Here is a 21,864-nt window from a genome sequence, read left to right on the forward strand (position 1 = left end):
GAGCAGTTTGAGGAGGAGAGGAAGCAGACTGCAGGAGTGATACAAGCTTGGCTTTAACAAGGCAGGCATCGTGGTCACACAACAACGTAAGGGAGTGAGGTAGAAGCAAATGAAACCATTCACTGTGTACATCTAAGTTGCTTATGAAAGGAAGGTGTGACTGTTAATTTTATGTGTCAACTTGGTTGGCCTGCAGTGCCCAGACATTGGTCAAATGTTGTTCTGGATGTTTCTGTGAGGGCATTTTGGATGAGAGTCACGTTAAATCAGTGACGTTGGGTAAAGCAGACTGCCCTCCAAATGTGAATGTGCCCCATCCAATCAGCTGAAGGTCTGACTAGAACAAAAGTCTGACCTGACCTGTGTGAGAAGGAATTCTGCCAATGGCCAACCTTTCAATTTATCCGTTTCTCTCTCTCTCCCGGTCTCTCTTTACACACACACACACACACACACTCACACACACACACACACTCACACACAGTCACACTCACACACACTCTCACACTGTTACACACTCACACACACTCATACTCACACACACACACTCACACACACACACATACACTCACACACACCCTCACACACACTCACACACACACTCACACACACACTCACACACACTCACACACACACATTCACACACACTCACACACACTCACACTCACACATTCACACACACACTCACACACACACATTCACACACACACTCACACTCACACACACTCACACTCACACACACTCACACACACTCACACACACACACTCACACTCACACACTCACACACACACTCACACACACTCACACACACTCACACTCACACACACTCACACACACACTCACACACACATACACACACTCACACACACATACACTCACACACACCCTCACACACACACACACACACACACTCACACACACATACACACACTCACACACACACACACTCACACACACACTCACACTCACGCACGCACACACTCACACACACACTCATACACACTCACACACACACTCACACTCACACACACATACACTCACACACACCCTCACACACACTTACACACACACACTCACACACACATACACACACACACACATACACTCACACACACCCTCACACACACTCACACACACTCACACTCACACACACACACACACACTCACACACACACTCACACTCACGCACGCACACACTCACACACACACTCATACACACTCACACACACACACACACTCACACACACACTCACACTCACGCACGCACACACTCACACACACACTCACACACACACTCACACACACACACACACTCACACACACACACACTCACACACACACACACACAGATAAGTCTGGAAAGGGGAAGAACTAGGTGAAGGGGCATCAAGGCATCAGAAGTCCTGAGAAGCAAGTTCAGTGAGGGTAGCAGAAGGTGAAAACAGGAAGGATGGCCACGTGCTACATTCAGAGTGAGGAGAGTTTCCCATTTCAGGTGTACTGGAGGTCTGAATGAGAGCAAGGCCAGCGGAGCGGAGGCTGAGAATGTGGAAACTGAAACAGGCGTGGAGGTTCAGGTGCTGGTGGCTGCCCGCATGCACACTGCAGCAGCCCATGCAGCCTGAGCACCGGGCTTGCGGCCGAGAGAGGAGACTGAGAGCCGGGAGGGCCGAGACAGGGCGGGCTGCCGCTAACATTCTCCAACGGTTCCTTATCATCTCTGCTCAGCCTCAGCACAGCCCCGCATCGGCCACACTGACTTCTGTGTCCATGGTCTGGGAGCTGACTCAACTCCTGGCCTTTAAGCCTTTGCACACTCCATTCTCCTTGCCCTTCTCCGAAGGACAATCCACTTCTCCCCGATCCCTCTCTCCATACTGGCAGCTTCAGATGAAACTGAAAAGAAAAGAGTCCTCACCTTGACAAGCATTTCTAATAAACCAAAGACCATCTGGGGCAACACTCTTAAAGGGTCAGGAAAACTGTCCCCCATACTCGGTGATTAGCTGTACCTTGATTGAAACAAACTGCACTTTTCTGTGGAACAGTAGGTTCTGCAAATCCTATAAAAGTCTTAGGCTGCTCAATGTAAACCACAGCCCAGGATGTGAGCAGCCTAGGTTTAATTCAGGTAGCATCAGAGAACTCCATTAATTACTTGCAAAGATGACAATGAGCCTGCAGCCCATGGCAACCGGTGGATTCACCTTAAAGCTTTTTTTTTTTTTTTTTTTGCATACCCTTGTTCGTTGCCTTCTCTCTGCCAGATTGCCAATTTTAGTGTTTAGTGCAGATATAAGCTTTTTGCATTGATTTCTTTTCCTAGTCTTGATTTTCCCCCTACAGCCTCTCTTGAACTTAGTGTGTTTTTTTTAAAAAGCGATAAATAAAACATGAGCTTTATTTAACTTATAAAGCATGAGGTAGTTCAATAATTAGAAGAGTGGATGGATGTTAATCAATTTGTTTGATGTATGGCTTTCCAACTGATGCCTGGATCACAGGCTCTGGCAGTGAACTTTAAGGAACCAGAGGCTCTGCTTTCTTTCCTTGGTCTGAGAAAAAGTCACCCCTTTGCTCACTTTCTTCCCTCCATCAAGATTGTATGGGGGTGGGGAGAGACTTTAGGAGACCAGAGTAACTCCATTCCAAGCGTCTACCCTTGCTTGTTCGCTCATTTTCCCAAACACTGTCTCCAAGTTCTCCCCAGTAGTGCAGACACTGATGGTCAGCTGGCTGGAGCTTAGTGGCAGAACTAAAGTATGATTCCTTTCCTCCTTACATGAAATGCTCTCCTTCCTTAATAAACTTGTCCTCATTCTCTGTGAAATCAAAAACACAGCCTTTTCCTGGTGACCAGAAGGCCCAGCAAATTTAATGGCTTCAGGCACTCACACTTCCTCTCCACTACCTCCACGGTGGCAACTCCTTATTCCTCCAGATGCCAACCTCTCGTGAGTGCTTCCCCCAATCATTATTTTTAAAACACACACACAGAGCTACAGAGTTGGGAGAAAGCAAATATTTCTTTAAAGCTATAAAATAAAACAAACCTTTCAGAGAAGGGTAATACTAAATGAATAAAAGAAATAAGTCAAAGTTATATTCTTGATTAATATTTAATCCAATAAGAATGCCACTTACATTTATTCTAATTTATCTGGTACAGTTATTTGATACAAATTTCCCTTCACATTCATATCTAGGACTCCAGAGAGTAAAGCAAGGAAATTCTGATGAGTGATGTAGGGCAATGTGAATAGAATCTTACCCACATCAGTTACCCACTTAATACTCTGGACTGTTCCAGTTAATACTAGTAAAAGCTTAGCATGATTCCCGAGTTTCTTTGGGTATACAGTTGGGCCTACATATCTACAGATTTCGCACCTGAGAATTCAACCAACTGCAGATGGAAAATATTATTATGCTAAGCGAAATAAGCCAGACAGAGAAAGACAAGTATTACATGATCTCACTCATATGTGGAATCCAATGAACAAAATAAACTGATGAACAAAACAGATCCACAGACAGAGAAACATGGAATAGACTGATGAATCTCAGAGAGAAGGTGGGTCGGGGGGTTGGGGGTGGAAAGGTACAAGGGGGTGGAGATGGGGGGTGGGAGGGTGGGAAGAGATGAACCAAAGAACTAGTATGCATATATGCATACTCCATGGACAGACAATAGTGTGGTGAAGGCCTGGGGCAGGGGGTGGGTGGGGCTGGGCTGGAAGGGGTCAATGGGGCGAAAAGGGGGCCATATGGATTACTTGCATCAATAAAGATAAATTTAAAAAAAAATACTGTTTTTGATTCAGAGTTGGGAATCCGTGGATGAAGAGGGCCAACTGTACGCATTGTTCTACGCCAGTTTCTATAAGGAACTTGAGCATCTATGAGCCTTGGTATCTGCGGGAATCCTAGAACCAATCCCCCAAGGACACCTGGGGTGGCTGTATTTTCTTTTGACAGTCTTACCTAGGCAATGTTATTGAACCTTCCAAACCTGTTTCTTCCACCTGAGAAAACGCACACTTTAGGCTTAGCAACATATGAAAAAATATAGCGAAAGAAATTCGTGTTGGTAAGGTATTTTCCAGCACAGACAAAGTGACTACACAAAAGGAGATTATTGTCACAGTTTGGTCTCTCATATCACCAGGAAAATCAACCCTTTCCTCAAACCAGTTTTGGAGATGGTGACCAATGCTTTATTTACATGGGAATTGATAACTCCTCCATGTATTGATCAAATTTAATAACATAATAGAGTTGCTATGAATTGTTAAGAAAACTAGTTTGCAACAAAATCTTTATGAACAAAGCTGTGAAGTAAAACCAAAACTGAAGTGGCAGCACCTATTCTGCATTTGGAAGATACACTCTTAAAAAATGTGCAAGCAAGTCACATACATACTTGTTTGTAAAGCTCAGGACAATAACGCATTCTAAAAAAGCATGACCATAAAGCCAGCATTCAGAAATGAAAGTGGATAACACAGGTTCAGTCTAAATGCTTAGATGGCATAGTTTTCTATCCTTGCAATACTTCAATTCCTAAAGCATCTTGACTAGATAGTTCCTGTGTCCTAGTCTTTGCTAATAGGAAGTAGTTATTATAAATGTTTATTTTTTATATTTGTTGTAAAATGTAATTAATTGGAGCCTTAGATACAAAAAGCTTGTTTATATGAAAATTCCTCCCTAAAAAAGATAAGAAATCCCCCTGATTCAACAGAGAACAATTACTTGCTAATTCAAGACAGTAAACACTGTCTCTCCTCACCATAAAAAGACATAACATAACAAAAGGTTTTGATTTTTTTTGTTCATTGATGATTTCATGTAATCAATTCATAAAAATAGGTGAGTGTAGAAGGTACTAAATAATGTCAACTGTTTCAAGCAACAGTCTCAACCCTAATTAAAGAGAAAGGAGACAGATTCAGAGTAACTTCTTCTTCTCTCCACAAAACACATGAAGCCTGGAATTTGAACTACAGGGTCACAGAATATTTAACATTTTCTAGTCAGTAAAATAAACATTTCCTTGGTGCAAAGAAATAAACATCATCCTATGCTAGTAAGTCCTTCAGCAAGGAAAAGGGAGTAATAGGGGGGAAAGAGCACAGATTTTTGTTCCTAAAATAAACTTTGTGCAATCACAGGAAGCATTGAGATCCCTTTTCTCTTCCCTTTGCAGGAAAATGAAACAATCTTTGGGCCACAGGAAATAACACAAGTTTTAGAAAATCCCTGTGGTATGAGATGAAAAACATCAAGTGGATTTCTTCTGAGTCCTATAAATGACGGAAAGGACAGCAGATGTCCAAAGACTCAGGTCCTTCAACAAGAGGTAATTGGTTTGTGCTGGTGGGAGTGATGACTCCATCCCAGGTTTAGGAAACAGGACAGCAGAGAGTCACACACGCAGCACTACAATAGATATGTCTGCATGCAGCTAGCTCCTGGCCTCATCTTGGCAAAAAGAGCAACTGCAAGAAGAGTAATGATGGCAGGAAGCGTGGAAGAAAGAAGGCATGGGGGAGAGGAGACAAGAAGAAAAAGTGGATAGAACTGTTTTATTTTAGACTAGAGGCCCGGTGCACGAATTCATGCACCAGTAGGGTCCCTCGGCCTGGCCTGCGGGATCGGGCCTAAACCAGCTCTCTGACATCTCCTGTGGAGTCCCGGATTGCGAGAGGGTGCAGGCCAGGCCGAGGGGCCCCACTGGTGCATGATCGGGGCTGGGGAGGGACACAGGAGGTTGGCCAGCTGGGGAGGGACTGCAGGAGGGCTCCAGGGTGTGTCTGGCCCATCTTGTTCAGTCCTGATTGGCTAGACCCCAGCAGCAAACTAACCTACCAGCCAGAGCGTCTGCCCCCTGGTGGTCAGTGCACATCATAGTGACTGGTCGACCAGTCAACTGTCTGTCCCTGGTGGTCAGTGCACATCATAGCGAGCACTTGAGTGGCCTTAGCATATCATTAGCATATTATGCTTTGATTGGTTGAATGGACAACCGGACACTTAGCATATTAGGCTTTTATTATATAGGATTGCCAGCAGATTCTACTAAAAATTAGTAAAAAATATGGGCATGCCAATAATTGATGGAACAATTTAATTAAAATCAATAATTCATAACTGTGGATACAATACTATAAATATACAAAAATTCATATAATTAATTGATAGAAAAAAGTTTATAACATTTTCATTGCACTCGGATGTTGAGTGTGACTCGACACGGTTAGCATTAGAATAAAGGAATCGAGAAAAAAGCAAGCGAGTGCAAAGGGTTAAAGGTGTCAATATAATAAGTCCTATAATATTTATTTTCTGCCTTAAAAGTACTTTTTCTTAGAATATGCAATGAGGAGGTTATTTTGACATTGCTACATAGGGCACATCAGTAGGCAAACGCTTTTATAATCCCACCAAAGACTTATCAATTAAGTCCTTCTCAGGGTGAAAGGTAAAAATTAGTTAATATAGAGTAAATCAGGAAGAATTTCAGATTTCGTAGAGATTTCTTGCTTTGTAGCCTGAATGCAAAAGGAGGTTCCACCCTGGTCATGTGGGTCAGTTGGTTGGATCGTCATCCCATACACCAAAACAGGCGTCCTCAAACTACGGCCCGCGGGCCACATGCGTGTGTTTTTGCCGTTTTGTTTTTTTACTTCAAAATAAGATATGTGCAGTGTACATAGGAATTTGTTCATAGTTTTTTTAAAATTATAGTCTGGCCCTCCAGCGGTCTGAGGGACAGTGAACTGGACCCCTGTTTAAAAAGTTTGAGGACCCCTGCACCAAAAGGTTGTAGGTTCGATTCCTGGGCACATACCTAGTTTGTGGGTTTGATTCTCCCCTCCCATCCCCCCCACCCCTGTCAGGGTGCGTATGGGAGGCAACTTATCAAATTTTTAAAAAAGGAGATTCCACAAAATCTTTTGAAGACCATCTATCTGTGTTGTGACATTTCACGACCATATCTTGAATTTAACAGGTCATAAATAGGATAATAAAATCAATTGCATTTAGTAGATCAAAAATGTAGTTTCACATGAATTTTTAAGACTATTGGATATGGGCAACAGTAACTAAACAAAATGAACTGTTTAGTCATTTACAGTGTCAAAACATACATTTCCCTCCCTTACGCTCTTCCATCACTCTTCTCTGGCCTGGTTCCCTCATGGCTGCATTTTTACGGTGATTTTCCAGCTCGTTTCTCCTGATTTTGAATGCCCCTCTTGCACCCACACCCCAACACTGCCAGCACCCCATTTCCTACATACAGCTGGATCAATGTTTTAAAATATGGCTTCCATAAGTCACTTCCAGAGTCAAAAACTTATGAGAGACAGCAATAACCTTACTGAGATAGCTAGCACACACCCGTGTGTGTGTGTGTGTGTGTGTGTGTGTGTGTGTGTGTGTGTGTGTGTGTTTTCATGTAAACTGTAGCATTCCACACCCACTTTTTCTTTTAGCAATATAATCCAGTGATCAGTCCATCTGAAAACATATGGAGCTGCTTTATTCTCATTTAATAGCTGTATAATATTCATTGCATGGATGTTCCACAATTTATTTAACAAGCCTCTGTGGAAGGGAAATGAGGGGGGTTGAGTGAGAAGGAGTAAAAAATACTTTTTTTCCCTCCAAATGAAGTTATATTTCTCTGAATTAAGCTTATATTTCATATACACAAAAGAATATGTACAAGTGAGTTAAGAAACAGAATAATACCCATGACCCTCACCCTCCCAACTTAAAAAAACAAACTAGTTTACCAACACTGTATTTACTTTTGTGTCCCTTTCCTGCCTTATCCCTGTCTCTTACCCTAGAAGTAACTCTTATTTGACTTTAATGATTATCATTCCCATAGGTTTTTAACAAATTTATCACGTTTATATAGCTAATCATAGATTCGGTGGCTTTGCTTATTTTTGAGATTTCTAAAATGGTATTTCTGTAAACAGTCTCCACAATGGCATTGCTGAAATGGCTCTCTGTACTGTAAATAGTCTTCCGTAACTTGCCATTTTCATACATGATGCTCCTAAGATTCACCCATTTTTTTAGAAAAAGTAGCTGTAGTTCATTCATTGTCCCTGCCACATAATATTCCACTGTGTGACTCTGCTACATTGAATTTGTCCATTCTTCTGTTGCCAGGCTTTAGGGTTACTTGCTGCTATGAACGTTCTTTTATGTCTTGTGGTGAACATGAGCAAGACGTCCTCTAGAAAATTCAATAGAATGGTGAGTTATGTGACTGCAACAGCATAAGGATGTGTTCTCCAAAGTGGTTGTTTACCATTTTACCAGCAATGTCTGAGACACATCTCTCCCAACACTTGGCTTATAAGACTTCTGAATTTTTACAATGTAGTGAGTGTAAATGGCAGCTCATTGGTTTTGATTTGCATTTCCCTGTTTACTTCTGGGGTCGAGCTTCTTCCCTTATGATTATTGGCCATGCCTGCTTCCTCTTCTGTGAAATGCCTCTTTTGTTTCTATTGCTTAGTTTCCAATTAAGTTATCCGAGTTTTGTTTTTCTTCTTATTGATCTGTAGGAGTTCTTGAATTATCTATCTAATAAAAGAGTAATATGCAAATTGACCATCACTCCAACACACAAGATGGCTGCCCCCATGTGGTCAAAGATGGCTGCCCCCATGTGGACACAAGATGGCCGCCACAAGATGGCCAGCAGAGGAGGGCAGTTGGGAGGGACCAGGCCTGCAAGGGAGGGCAGTTGTGGGCGATCAGGCCAGCAGGGGAGGGCAGTTAGGGGTGACCAGGCTGGCAGAGAAGGGAAGTTGGAGGCGACTGGGCCTGCAGGGAAGGGCAGTTGCCGGGGACTCAGGCCAGCAGGGGAGCAGTTAAGCATCAACCAGGCTGGCAGTGGAGTGGTTAGGGGGTGATCAGGCTGGCAGGCAGAAGCGGTTAGGGGCAATCAGGAAGGCAGGCAGGCAGGCAGTTGGGAGCCAGCAGTCCTGGATTGTGAGAGGGATGTCCAACTGGATTGTGAGAGGGATGTCCAACTGGATGTCCAGTCCTGGATTGTGAGAGGGATGTCCTACCAGGATCGGGCCTAAACGGGCAGTCGGATATCTCTCGAGGGGTCCCAGATTGGAGAGGGTGCAGGCTGGACTGAGGGATTCACACCCCCCATGCACGAATTTCGTGCACCAGGCCTCTAGTTCAGAATAACTAGTTATAGGTACTACGATATGTTCTCTCAGTTTATGGTTTATCTCCTCAATATCTATATGATGCCTTTTAAAGAAACATTCTTAATATTAATGTAGCTATATTTATCAATCTTTTCTTTTATGGTTAGTGCCTTTAAGATTTTACAATTTTATCTTTAGTATTATCTTTTTAATGTTTTATTGATTTTAGAGAGAGGGGGAGGGAGATAGAGAAATAGAAACATCGATGAGAGAGAAACATGGGTCAGCTGCCTCCTGCATGCCCCCTACTAGGGATAGAGCCAGCACCCCAGGCACGTGCCCTGACCAGGAATGGAAACGGTGATCTCTAGGTTCATGGGTCGATGCTCGACCACTGAGCCACACCAGCCAGGCTATAATTTTACCTTTAAAATTGATTTTTTATATGGCACGAGGTAGGGATCTGTATTTATTTTTCATGTGGAGAACCAAATGTCCCAGCCTATCTCCCCACTGACCTGCAATACCCATTTTTGACATAAATCAAGTGTTCAATTACGCACAGACTATTTCTAGGCTCTCTGTTTTGTTCATTTTCTATCATTGTATGAACACCAAACTGTCTTAATTGCTATAAATTTATAGAAAGTCTTGATATCTGCAAGTTGCCTTCATCTCTCTCCTCCTGCTTTATATTTCTTCTTCAGGATTTCAGTCATTATTGGATCTTTGCTTTTCATATAGATTTTTAAGTCAGTTTGTTAGACTCTATTAAAAGGGAGAATTATTTTTCAGGGAATGCCCTTTTGTACCTTTAAAATTTTGTCTGGAAGGCATGTACCATAAATTTAAAAAGAATTTTTAAAAATCTTATCACTGCCTGCCTGCTATGCCATGATCAAATTACATTTCATGTCATTCAAGGCTCTTTGTAATCTGATCAGTTTTGTCCCCCCATTCTATTATCCTGTTATCTATCCGTTACTCTCAAATATGAAAATACATCTGGAAGTAGGATAGTTTTCTGATAGCTCCTCCATATATGCCATATTCAGCTCACTTATGCCCCCTTATTTCTTTGCTCATATTATTTCATTCTTTTCAACCACCTATTCTTCAAATTGATTCCAGATCTGTCTCTAATCCACTTCTCTAAAACTACTAATGTACTTAAAGTCAGAATTTGGTTCTTATTAGTGTTAAAATTTACTTTGTGATGGGTGTCCTCAATTTAAATATGAGCTCCGTAAGGGCAAATACGGGCTGGAAAAGAGCTGAAGAAATATTTTTGAACAAATATAAAATTCACATTAAATGGACTTTAGACTAATCACTATTGCCAACTTTTGGGTCCAGTCATAGTAAGGCCTTTTGGCTTGGATATGCTGGCCTTCTATTTACTTGATCTATGTGAGGAACGACGATTAATGGATTACAAAAGAAAGCCAGTTCTTAATGGAATTTATTTACAAGAGACTTTTACAATATAAATTTAAAAAAATTTCAAATATATTTTTATTGATTTCAGAGAGGAAGGGAGAGGGGAGAGAGAGAAACATCAGTGATGAGAGAGAATCACTAATTGGTAGCCTCCTGCATGCCCTACACTGGGGATTGAGCCCACAACCCAGGCATGTGCCCTGACTGGGAATCGAACCATGACCACCTGGTTCATGGGTGGATGCTCAATCACTGAGCCATGCCAGCCAGGCCTATAATTTCAACATACCTTTCTTAGCAGAGACAGCTTAATAACATGTTCTCATGGTGGTTTACAATGTATTTGTATAGTTTTCCATCTGAAGAAATGATAAAGAAACAAATGTGTGAGCCATAATTAAATCTATTAGGCACAGTGTGAGAAATAATGTTTAAACACCAGTTCAACAGCTGTAACACCCATAATCTTCAAAATGTTTTTAATGCTTGTAACAGATATAGTTGAAGATAATTTATTGTTCCTATCTTCTGTCTCAATTGAAATAACAAAAAATCACTATTGCTTGATTATTCAATTTGTAAAAAACAATTGATGTTTATTATAAAGGCCCCAACCTGCAGTATAATAATTACCAAAGGCATCCTATATAATAAAAGTCTAATATGCTAAGCATCTGGTCGTCCAGTAGGCCATTCAACCAATCAAAGCATAATATGCTAATGATATGCTAAGGCCACTCAATCACTCGCTATGATGTGCACTGACCACCAGGGGGCAGATAGATGCTCTGACTGGTAGGTTAGCTTGCTGCTGGGGTCAGGCCAATCGGGACTGAGTGAGACAGGCCGGACACACCCTGGAGCCCTCCCGTGGTCCTTCCCCAGCTGGCCAACCTTCTGCATTCCTCCCCAGCCCCGATCGTGCACCAGTGGGGCCCCTTGGCCTGGCCTACACCCTCTTGTAATCTGGGCTGAAGGATCCCCCACCCAGCCCGAGTGCACAAGTTTGTGCACCGGACCTCTAGTAGAGTATAATGAGCTGAAACAAAAACTAAAACTATAGAACTTTGAAATATCTATAAAATATTAAAAATAATAAAGAGCAGGAAAAAATTTCAATATATTTTTTTAAAATTAAAGGATTTTTTTTTGTATTAAACATCCTTAATGTTTTAACCAAGTTATCTATTGTTACAAATCTGATGTTCCTAGGAATAAAAGTCAGCTACTTTTTAATTAATAAGTTGAAACTATGGCAGATTAATATTTATATAGGAAATCCAATTACAGAGTTCAACAAGGCTTTCAAAGCACTGATACACTTTAAACTGAAGATTGGATTCAAATGTTATTTAAATAAGGGTTTCTGATTATGAAAGTGGTCTATGACCAAGTTCTGTTGTCATTATATTTTATGGAAACTTTAAGCCAAATTATTTATATATAGTTTTAAATGTGAAAACAATTTGTTGCTTCAAATCACACAACAGGATGTGGCAGAGGAAAAGAAAGCAAATAATTGAATTGATTATCTTTCAAGTTTCAACCTGAACTCCAATATCAGTAGTCACTCTAGCATGAGAAAGAGAGAATGATCATCTAGTTGTTCAAGAGGTATCTTCAGTTTAAAAAATAAATAAATGAAGAGAACCCAGAAATCGACCCAAGCCATTATGCTCAATTAATATTTGACAAAGAAGGCAAGAGCATACAATGGAGTCAAGACATTCTATTCAATAAATGGTGTTGGGAAAATTGGACAGATACATGCAAAAAAATGAAACTAGACCACCAACTTACACCATACACAAAAATAAATTCAAAATGGATAAAGGACTTAAACGTAAGACGGGAAACCATAAAAATCTTAGAAGAACCATACGTAGCAAAATATCAGACATATGTTGTAGCAATATCTTTACCAATACAGCTCCTCACACAATGAAAACTAAGGAGAAAATAAACAAATGGGACTACATCAAAATAAAAAGCTTCTGCACAGCAAAAGAAACCAGGAAGAAAATGAGAGAGCCCACTGCATAGGAGAACATATTTGCCAGTGTGATATCTGATAAGGGTTTAATCTCCAAAATTTACAGGGAACTCATACAACCTAACAAAAGGAAGATAAACAATCCAATCAAAAAGTGGGCAAAGGACCTAAATAGACACTTTTTAAAAGTGGACACACAGAAGGCCAAGAGATATATGAAAACATGCTCAAAGTCACTAATCATCTAAGAGATGCAAATCAAAACAACAATGAGGTACCATCTCACACCTGTTAGAATTGCTATCATCAACAAATCAACAAACGGCAAGTGCTGGTGAAGATGTGGAGAAAAAGGAACCCTCACACACTGCTAGTGGGAATGCAGACTGGTGCAGTCACTGTGGAAAACAGTATGAAGTTTCCTCAAAAAATTAAAAATGAAACTCCCATTTGACCCAGGAATCCCACTTCTAGGAATATATCTCAAGAAATCAGAAACACCAATCAGAAAGGATATATGCAACCCTATGTTCAAAGTGGCACAATTTACCATAGCTAAGATTTGGAAATAGCCTAAGTGCCCATCAGCAGATGAGTGGATTAAAAAACTGTGGAACATCTACACAATGGAATCCTACGCTGCTGTAAAAAAGAAAGAACTCTTACCATTCGCAACAGCACGGATGGACCTGGAGAGCATTATGCCAAGCGAAATAAGCCAGTCGGAGAAAGATAAATATCACATGATCTCATTCATCTGTGGAATATAATGAACAACAGAAACGGATGAACAAAAATAGATCCAGAGACATAGAAGAATTGAAAAGACCATCAAATCTCAGAGGGAAGGCAGAGGAGGGTGAGGGGTGGTGGTGGTAAGAGATCAACCAAAGAACTTGTATGCAGGCATATAAGCATAACCAATGGACACAGACAATAGGGTGGTGAGGGAATGTGCTGGGGATGGGAGCAGCCGGGGAGAGACCAGTGGGTTAAAAAGGAGACATATGTAATACTTTAAACAATAAATAACTTACATTAAAAATATAAGTAAATAAAAAATAAATAAAGGAGGCTTTGAAAAAAGGGATTTGAAAACAGCCATATATGGAAACTGCAACATTCCAGACATTTAAAAGGACTGTCTTATAAAAACTGCTTTTTGATATTGGATTATTCTGAAAAGTATAATTTAATATCGTGAAGCAATTCATTAATGCATTATTCTTTTTACATAACTTTATTGAATTACTAGAGGCCCGGTGCATGAAATTCATGCACTGGTAGGGTCCTAGGCCTGGCCAGCAATCAGGGCCGATCGGGGCCTTCCGGGCCTTCCTTCCCTGGCTGCCAGCCAGTGCCTTCCTTCATTGTGCGCCGCCCCCTGGTAGTCAGCGCATGTCACAGTGAGCAATCGAACTCCTGGTCTCCCGATCAAACTCCTGTGGGGACAATTTGCATATTAGCCATATATATATATATATATATATATATATATATATATATATATATATATATATATAGACTAAAAGCCCTGTGCATGAAAATTCATGCACTGGAGGGGGGATCCCTCAGCCCGGCCTGCCCCCTCTCATAGTCCAGGAGCCCTCAGGGGCGGGAGGCGACTTGGCGATCAGGGGAAGGTGACGCCCCATCACACCTCTGCTGCTGCCACTGCCAGCAGTGCAAACCTCGGCCGGCCCTGGTTACCTGAGCCTCTGGCGGCCCTGGGCAGCTGGGCAGCTGCCATCCGAGGCTTGCCTGCGCCTCGGGCTGGCCATGGGCAGCTGGAGGGGGCTGAGGGGACTGGGGGACTCCAGAGGCAGGTACATGGAGCAGCCGGGCCTGCCTAGGGGTGGGCCCGGCCTTGCCGCGCCTGCCGCCCTGGTGGGGCTAAGGGGACTGGGCACCGCCATCTTTGAGGGCAGGGCAGTCAATTAGCATATTCCCTCCTTATTGGCTGTGGGCGCCATCTTTGCAATGGTGTGAGGGTCAATTAGCATATTCCCTCTTTATTAGATAGGATAACCAATGCACAATAAACTTCATATATTTAAAGTGTATAATTTGATGAGATTTGATCTATGTATATACCTGTGAAAGATTCACCATAACCAAGTAAATGCACATTTCTATCACTTCCCAAAGTTTCATTTCCTTTAAATCCGTCCCTCACTCCATATCCTTTCTCTTACAAAATCCATCTCCAGGAAATCACTGATCTACTGTGTCAAATAGTTAAATATGCATTTTATAGAATTGTATATTAATAGTTATATATGTTGCACCTTTTATCTGTCTCTTTCATTCAGCATTATAAGATTTATACATATTTTTGTGTCAATTCATTTCATTTCATTGCTAAGAAGTATTCTATTGTGTAGATTAATATATCCATTCACCTTTTAGTGGACATTTGAGTTGTTTCTAGCCTTTAGATTTTATAAACAAAGCTTCTAGAAATATTTGTACATAAGTCTCCATGTGGATATATGTTTTGTCTCTCTTAGGTAAATACCTTCTAGGAGCAGAGTTGTTAGACTGTATGGTGAGTGCATCTTTAACTTTTTTAGAATGTGCCAGACTGTCTTCCAAATATAAATGCACTATTTTATATTCCCACCGACAGTGTACGAGAGTTCCAGTGGCTCCACATTGTCATCAACACTTGGTGTGGTCAGTCTCTTTCATTGTAGCTATTTCTGTGGTTGTGTAGTGGTATCTCATTGTGGGTTTTTGTTTTTGTTTTTCTGCATTTCCCTAATGACTAAAGATTAACATTTTTCTTGCTATTTTTTAATTGTATCTCTTCTTTAAAGTCGCTACTAACATCTTTTGCTCATTTTTAAATTGTGGGGTTTTTTTGTGCGTCTTATTAAAGGGTTGTTTCTTTTATATAGTTTAGGTACAAATTCTTTGTCAGATATGTTTTACAAATGTTTTCTCCAGTCTGTAAATTGTCTTTTAATGTTATTAACTGTACAATTTATCAACTTTATCTTTTATATTTTTATAGTGATCTTTCTGTGCCCTATTTAAGAAATATTTGCCTAACGCAAGATAATGAAGATTTCTCTTAAGTTTTCCTTCTGAAGTTTTATAATTTTAGATTTTCCATTTACATATACTGGTATGATCCATTTGATTTAATTTTTATAGACTTGTAAGGTATAAGGAGATGTTCATTTCTTTGCAAGAAGATATCTAATTCTTCAAATACACTTGCTGAAAAGATAATCTATTCCTCATTGAATTGCTTTGACACTGTTGTTGAAAGTCAACTTACCATATATGTCTATTTCTGAACTCTACTGCTCTATGGATCTATATATCTGTCTTGATTACTATCATCCTACCTAATAAAAGAGTAATATGCAAATTGACCACACCTTCGCTATGCCCAGGCCACACCCACCAGCCAATCAGGGTGAGTATGCAAATTAACCCACCCAATATGGCAGATAATTTGCATACATAGGCGCCCTGAGTGGACCCCCTGCGACGGATTGCAGGGAGCTGGGGGTTGCTTCGGCCTGGTGCACGAGCGGACCCCCTGCGATCGATCGCAGGGAGCTGGGTGCCCGAAGCTTCCGACGGAGGCTTTTGGCCTGTGCCGGAACAGACCCCCTGCAATTGATCGCAGGGAGCTGGGGATTGCTTCGACCTGGTGCAAGAGCAGATCCCTTGCTATTGATCGCCTGGGCAGGGAGCTGGGGGTCTGCTTTCGGCCTGGGTAAGAACAGACCCCCTGCGATTGATTGTAGGGAGCTGGGGGTCCGCTCCTGCCCAAGAGGCTTTTGGTCTGGGCAGGCCTTGGCAGGGGCTGAGCCGGTGATCAGAGGGAGCTGGAGGGGCCTGCCCAGGCCTAAAGCTTTGGCCAGAGGCTTTAGGCCTGGGCAGGGCCCAGCCCTTGATTGGTGTGAACTATAGAGGAAACACCTTTTCTGACTGCACATTGGCTAAGCTTCCTGTATGCCACTGGTAATATTCTTGGTAACTTGGGTAATAAGAATCCAAAAAGGTGATCTAGGGTTTTTCCACCACACTTCTGGAGAAAAAAACGAAGGTCCGCTGCTGGAGGGGCTAAGAAATGTCATATCCTGCCCTAGCCGGTTTGACTCAGTGGATAATGCCTCGGCCTGCCGACAGCAGGGTCTGGGTTTGATTCTGATCAAGGGCATGTACCTAGGTTGTAGGCTCCTCTATGGCTGGGGCCCAGGTCAGGGCTCATGCAGGAAGCAACCAAAGTGTTCCTCTCACTTTGATGTTTCTCTCTGTCTTTCCCTTTTTCTTCCAAAGTCTCTGAAGGTCAACAGAAACATATCCTCACGTGAGGATAAAAAATAAAGAAAGAAATGCATATCCTATGAAAGACACATCTTGAAAATGCCTAAAGAAAGTTGTCATTTTTTTCTTGGTGAAGGGACTGGAGTCCGTGTTGATGAAAACACCTTGGTGGCTGCGGTGACTGGCAGTGGCTGCAGCAGTGGGGTGATGGGGCTGGTGCCTTCCCCTGACCAGCCCGGTTGCCTCCCACAAAGGGAGGCCAGACTGCGGCTAAGGCCCGCGTCCCATGGGGCGCAGGCCTAAGGCATCAGTAGAACATCCCCTGAGGGCTCCCAGTATGTGAGAGGGGGCAGGTTGGGCTGAGGGACCCCCGACCCCCAGTACACGAATTTCGTGCACCAGGCCCCTAGTACCTAATAATAGACAAACATGTAAATTGACCGTACCTCCGCTATGCCCGCAGCCAATCGGAATATGCAAATTAACCCAACTAAGATGGAGGTTAATTTGCATAGGTAGGTGCCCAGCAGCCTGGGTCCCGGGAACTTTCTTAGCACCCAGGTCACTCTGAGGTAGGCCCCCGTGGGTCCTGAGCAACCTGGGAAGGGCCTGAGCCAGGAGGATCCTGGGCAGGGGTGGAGCAGGGTGATCAGGCGATCCGAGAGAGCTGGGGTTCCCCTGTCCAGGACCCAAGCCCGGGCCAGAGGCTTGGGACCTGGGCAGGGACGGAGCTGGGCGATTGGGTGATCAGAGGGAGCTGGGGGTCCCCTGCCCAGGCCCTGAGGCTTTAGGCCTTGGTAGGGGTGGAGCTGGTGATCGCAGAAATCTGGGGGGCCCCTGCCTAGGCCCCAAGGCTACAGGCCTGGCAGGGGTGTAGTTGGCAATTGGAGGGAGCTGGGGTCCCCTGTCCAGGCCCCAAACCCCGGCCAGAGGCTTGGGACTTGGGCAGGGGCAGAGCCGGGTGATCGGGCGATCGGAGGGAGCTGGGGGTCCCCTGCCCAGGCCCCAAACCCGGGCCAGAGGCTTGGGACCTGGGCAGGGACGGAGCTGGGCGATTGGGCGATCAGAGGGAGCTGGGGGTCCCCTGCCCAGGCCTCAAGCCCGGGTCAGAGGCTTGGGACCTGGGCAGGGACGGAGCTGGGCGATTGGGTGATCAGAGGGAGCTGGGGATCCCCTGCCCAGGCCCTGAGGCTTTAGGCCTTGGCAGGGGCAGAGCCAGAGATCGGAGGTGATTGGTGTGAACTACAGAGGAAATACCTTTTTTGACCGCTCATTAGCTAAGCTCCCTGTTTGCCACTGGTAATATTCTTAGTAACTTGGGTATAAGAATTCAAAAAGGTGATCTAGAGTTTTTCCACCACACTTCTGGAGAAAAAAAGGAAGGTCCCTGCTGGAGGGCTAAGAAATGTCATATCCTGCCCTAGCTGGTTTGGCTCAGTGGATAATGCCTAGGCTTGCTGACCGCAGGGTCCAGGTTCAATTCTGATCAAAGGCAGGCTCCTCCCTGGCTGGGGCCCAGGTCAGGGCTCATGCAGGAGGCAACCAATCAAAGTGTTCCTCTCACTTTGATGCTTCTCTCTGTCTTTCCCTTCTCTTCCACATTCTCTAAAAATCAATGGAAACATATCCTCAGGTGAGGATAAAAAGAAAAGTCATATCCTATGAAAGGCACATCTTGAAAATGCCTAAAGAAAGTTGTCATTTTTTCTTGGTGAAGGGACTGGAGTCTGTGTTGATGAAAACACCTTGGTGGCTGCAGTGACTGGCAGTGGCTGCAGCAGCGGCGTAATGGGGCTGGTGCCTTCCCCTGATCAGCCCGGTCACCTCAGTAGGACTTCCCCTGAAGGTTCCCAATATGTGAGAGGGACCCCCCTGCCCAGTGCACGAATTTCATGCACCGGGCCCCTAGTAGCTTAATAATGTCTTAAAATCAGATAGTGTAAATCCTTCGACTTTAATCTTTTTTCCCCAAAACTGTTTAGGCTATTCTAAATTCTATTTCCATATAAATTTTTTAGAATCAAATGGTCAATTTCAACAACTAGTGAGACTGCATTAGATATAGACTAATTTGGGGAGATCAGATATCTTAACAATATTGAGTCTTCCAAACCATGAATGTGGTATCTCTCACCATATGTATAAGTTTTGATTTCTTTCATTAGTGTTTTGTATTTGTCAGCATAACAGATCTTGCACATATCTTCTTAGATTTATTTTTAACTAGGGGCCCAGTGCATGAATTCCTGTACCTTGAAAGGAACTGTGGGCTGCGAGGCTGTGGTGGGCACAGGGGTGGGTCTTGGTCCATCCTCCGCGCCCCTGCCCGGCCCCTCCTGCCGTGGCCCCTGGTCCCGTCTGCCAGCAGCCTCGCTACCGCCTCCACTGCTCCCACACGCTGATGGTGCCAGCCCCGCTTGCACCCGCTGATGGCGCAGAGCGATTGGGGCTGGCGCCAGCAGCAGGTCCAAGCAGGGCCGGCACTGGCAGCGAGAGCGAGTGGCAGCTGCTGCCCCAATCGCCTCTCAGGAGCAGGAGGAGGTGGAGAAGCCCTCAGGGGTGATCGGAGCCAGCAGCCGCCACTCACACCCACTGACAGTGCTGAGCAATCAGGACAGGTACTGGATGCTGGCAGCAGGTGCAAGAGGTGGCTGCCAGCCTGATCGCCCCTCAGGAGCAGGGGGAGGTGGAGAAACCCTAAGGGTCGATCAGGGCTAGCAGCCACCGCTCACACCCGCTGATGGCACCAGCAGTGGGTGTGAGCGCCAGGCAAGACCACGGCACGTGGGAGCAAAGAATTTTCAGTAACCACCAGAGGCTCGCCCTGATGACAGTGACCGGTGCCCCACCTTGGTCTGGCGCCCCCACTAACTTGCTCCACCATCCCACCACGGCTGATGCCCGCCATGTTCTGCGTGTGCCCCTTGGTGGTCAGTGCACGTCATAGCGACCGGTTGTTTGGTTGTTCTGCCGTTCAGTCTATTTGCATATTAGCTTTTTATTATATAGGACACTAGGGGCCCAATGCATGAAATTTGTGCAAGAGCAGGCTTTCCTTCTCCCGGCTGCTGGCACCGGCTTCCCTCTGGCACCCAGGACCCAGGCTTCCCTCTGGCCCTGGCTTTGTCCGGAAGGACATCTGGAATGATGTCAGGAAGGACATCCGGTCTAATTAGCATATTACCCTTTTATTATTATAGATCCCATGTTTTTGTTAGAAATTATAATATTTGCATTTCAATTTTCAATCGTTCAATGCTCGCATATAGGAATGAAGTTCATTTTTGTATGACTTGCATACTGCAACTCTACTAAGTTCACTTATTAGTTTTAGTTACTTTTAAAAATACATTTTGGGAAATTTTCTCCATAAACAATCCTGTTGCATGTGAATAGAGACAGTTTTATTTCCTCCTTTCTAATTTGTATGCATCTCTCTCTCTTTTTCTATTGCACTAAGACCTCCAGTATGATATTGCATAAAAGTGGTGAGCTTGGACAACCTTGTCTTGTTCCCAATTTTAGAAGAAAGCAATCATTCTTTCACCATTAGCTATGATGTTAGCTGTAGTTTTTTTGCAGATGCTTTATATCAGGTTAAAATGTTTGTGTTTTATTTTTATTTTGCTAAGAATTTTTATCGTGTTGAATTTTGTCATTTTTTTTGCATCTATTAAGATAAACATGGTTTTTCTTTCTTAGTCTGTCTTTCTTAAGTCTGTTTCCTGATTTTCAAAATTTGAACCAACCTCACATTCCCAGGATAATTCAATAAATGTCAAGGATTTTTGTATCTACTCTCATAAGGAATGTGGGTATGTAGTCTTCTTGTACTGTCTTTGTTCGGTTTGAGTATTTGGGTAATTCTGGCTTTAAAAAATGAGTTAGTAAGTGCTCCTCCCTCTTTTGTTTTTTTGAAAAGTCTGTGCAGAACTGGCATTATTTCTTCCTTAAATATTGGCTAGAATTCACCAGGATGGCACCTGGGGTTGGAGTTTACTTTGTTGATTCTTAACTACAAATTACATTTCTTAAGTGATTTATGACTATTCAGGTTATCTATTTCTTCTTGAGTGAGTTTTGATAGTTAGTGTTCCTTGTTCTGAAGTCTATTGTGCTTAATACTGTAGCCACTCTACCTTTCTTTTGATTATCTTTACATTGTGTATCTCTTCTTTTACTTTTAAAAAATTTATCTTTATTGTTGAAAGTAATACAGATGTATCCTTTTGTCCCTACTGATCCTTTCTAGACCACCCCTCCCCCCACCCCAGACCTTCACCACACTATTGTCTGTGTCCATGGGTTATGCATATATGCATACAAGTTCTTTAGTTAATCTCTCCCCACCCATCCACCCACCCCTGCTTTCCCTCTGTGATTCATCAATCTGTTCCATACTTCTATGTCTCTGGATCTATTTTGTTCATCAATTTATTTTGTTCTTTAAATTTCACATGAGTGAGATCATGTGATACTTGTCTTTCTCTGACTAGATTTCATTTAGCATAATACTCTCCATGTTCCTCCATGCTGTCTCAAAGAGTAAGAGATCCCTTTTTACTGCTGCATAGTATTCCATAGTATAAATGTACCACAGCTTGTTTATCCACTCATCTACTGATGGGCACTTGGGCTGTTTCCAGATTTTAGTTATTATAAATTGTGCTGCTATGAACATAAGGGTGCATATATTCTTTCTGACTGGTGTTTTGCATTTCTTAGGATATAATCCTAGAAGTGGGATCACTGGATCAAATGGCAGTTCCATATTTAATTTTTTGAGGAAACTCCATACTGTTTTCCACAGTGGCTACACCAGTCTGCATTCCCACCAGCAGTGCACTAGGGTTCCCTTAACTCCACATCCTCGCCAGCACCTCTCATTTGTTGATTTGTTGATGATAGCCATTCTGACAGGAGTGAGGTGATATTTCATTGTCGTT

General features: G+C 43.2%; 1 protein-coding gene across 1 annotated transcript in view; it reads right to left on the reverse strand.

Annotated features, from left to right (window-relative positions):
* Positions 1 to 13,366: 13,366 nt before the first annotated feature.
* NUBPL (NUBP iron-sulfur cluster assembly factor, mitochondrial) overlaps positions 13,367 to 21,864 on the reverse strand; it is a 299,333-nt gene continuing 290,835 nt past the window's right edge. Inside the window, exon 12 of the transcript XR_013813464.1 lies at positions 13,367 to 13,388. The gene's annotated coding sequence lies outside the window, so the exon portion shown is untranslated. The remainder of the gene's footprint in view (positions 13,389 to 21,864) is intronic.

The sequence above is a fragment of the Cnephaeus nilssonii genome (assembly GCF_951640355.1).
Source record: "Cnephaeus nilssonii genome assembly, chromosome: 4".
Taxonomy (NCBI): domain Eukaryota; kingdom Metazoa; phylum Chordata; class Mammalia; order Chiroptera; family Vespertilionidae; genus Cnephaeus; species Cnephaeus nilssonii.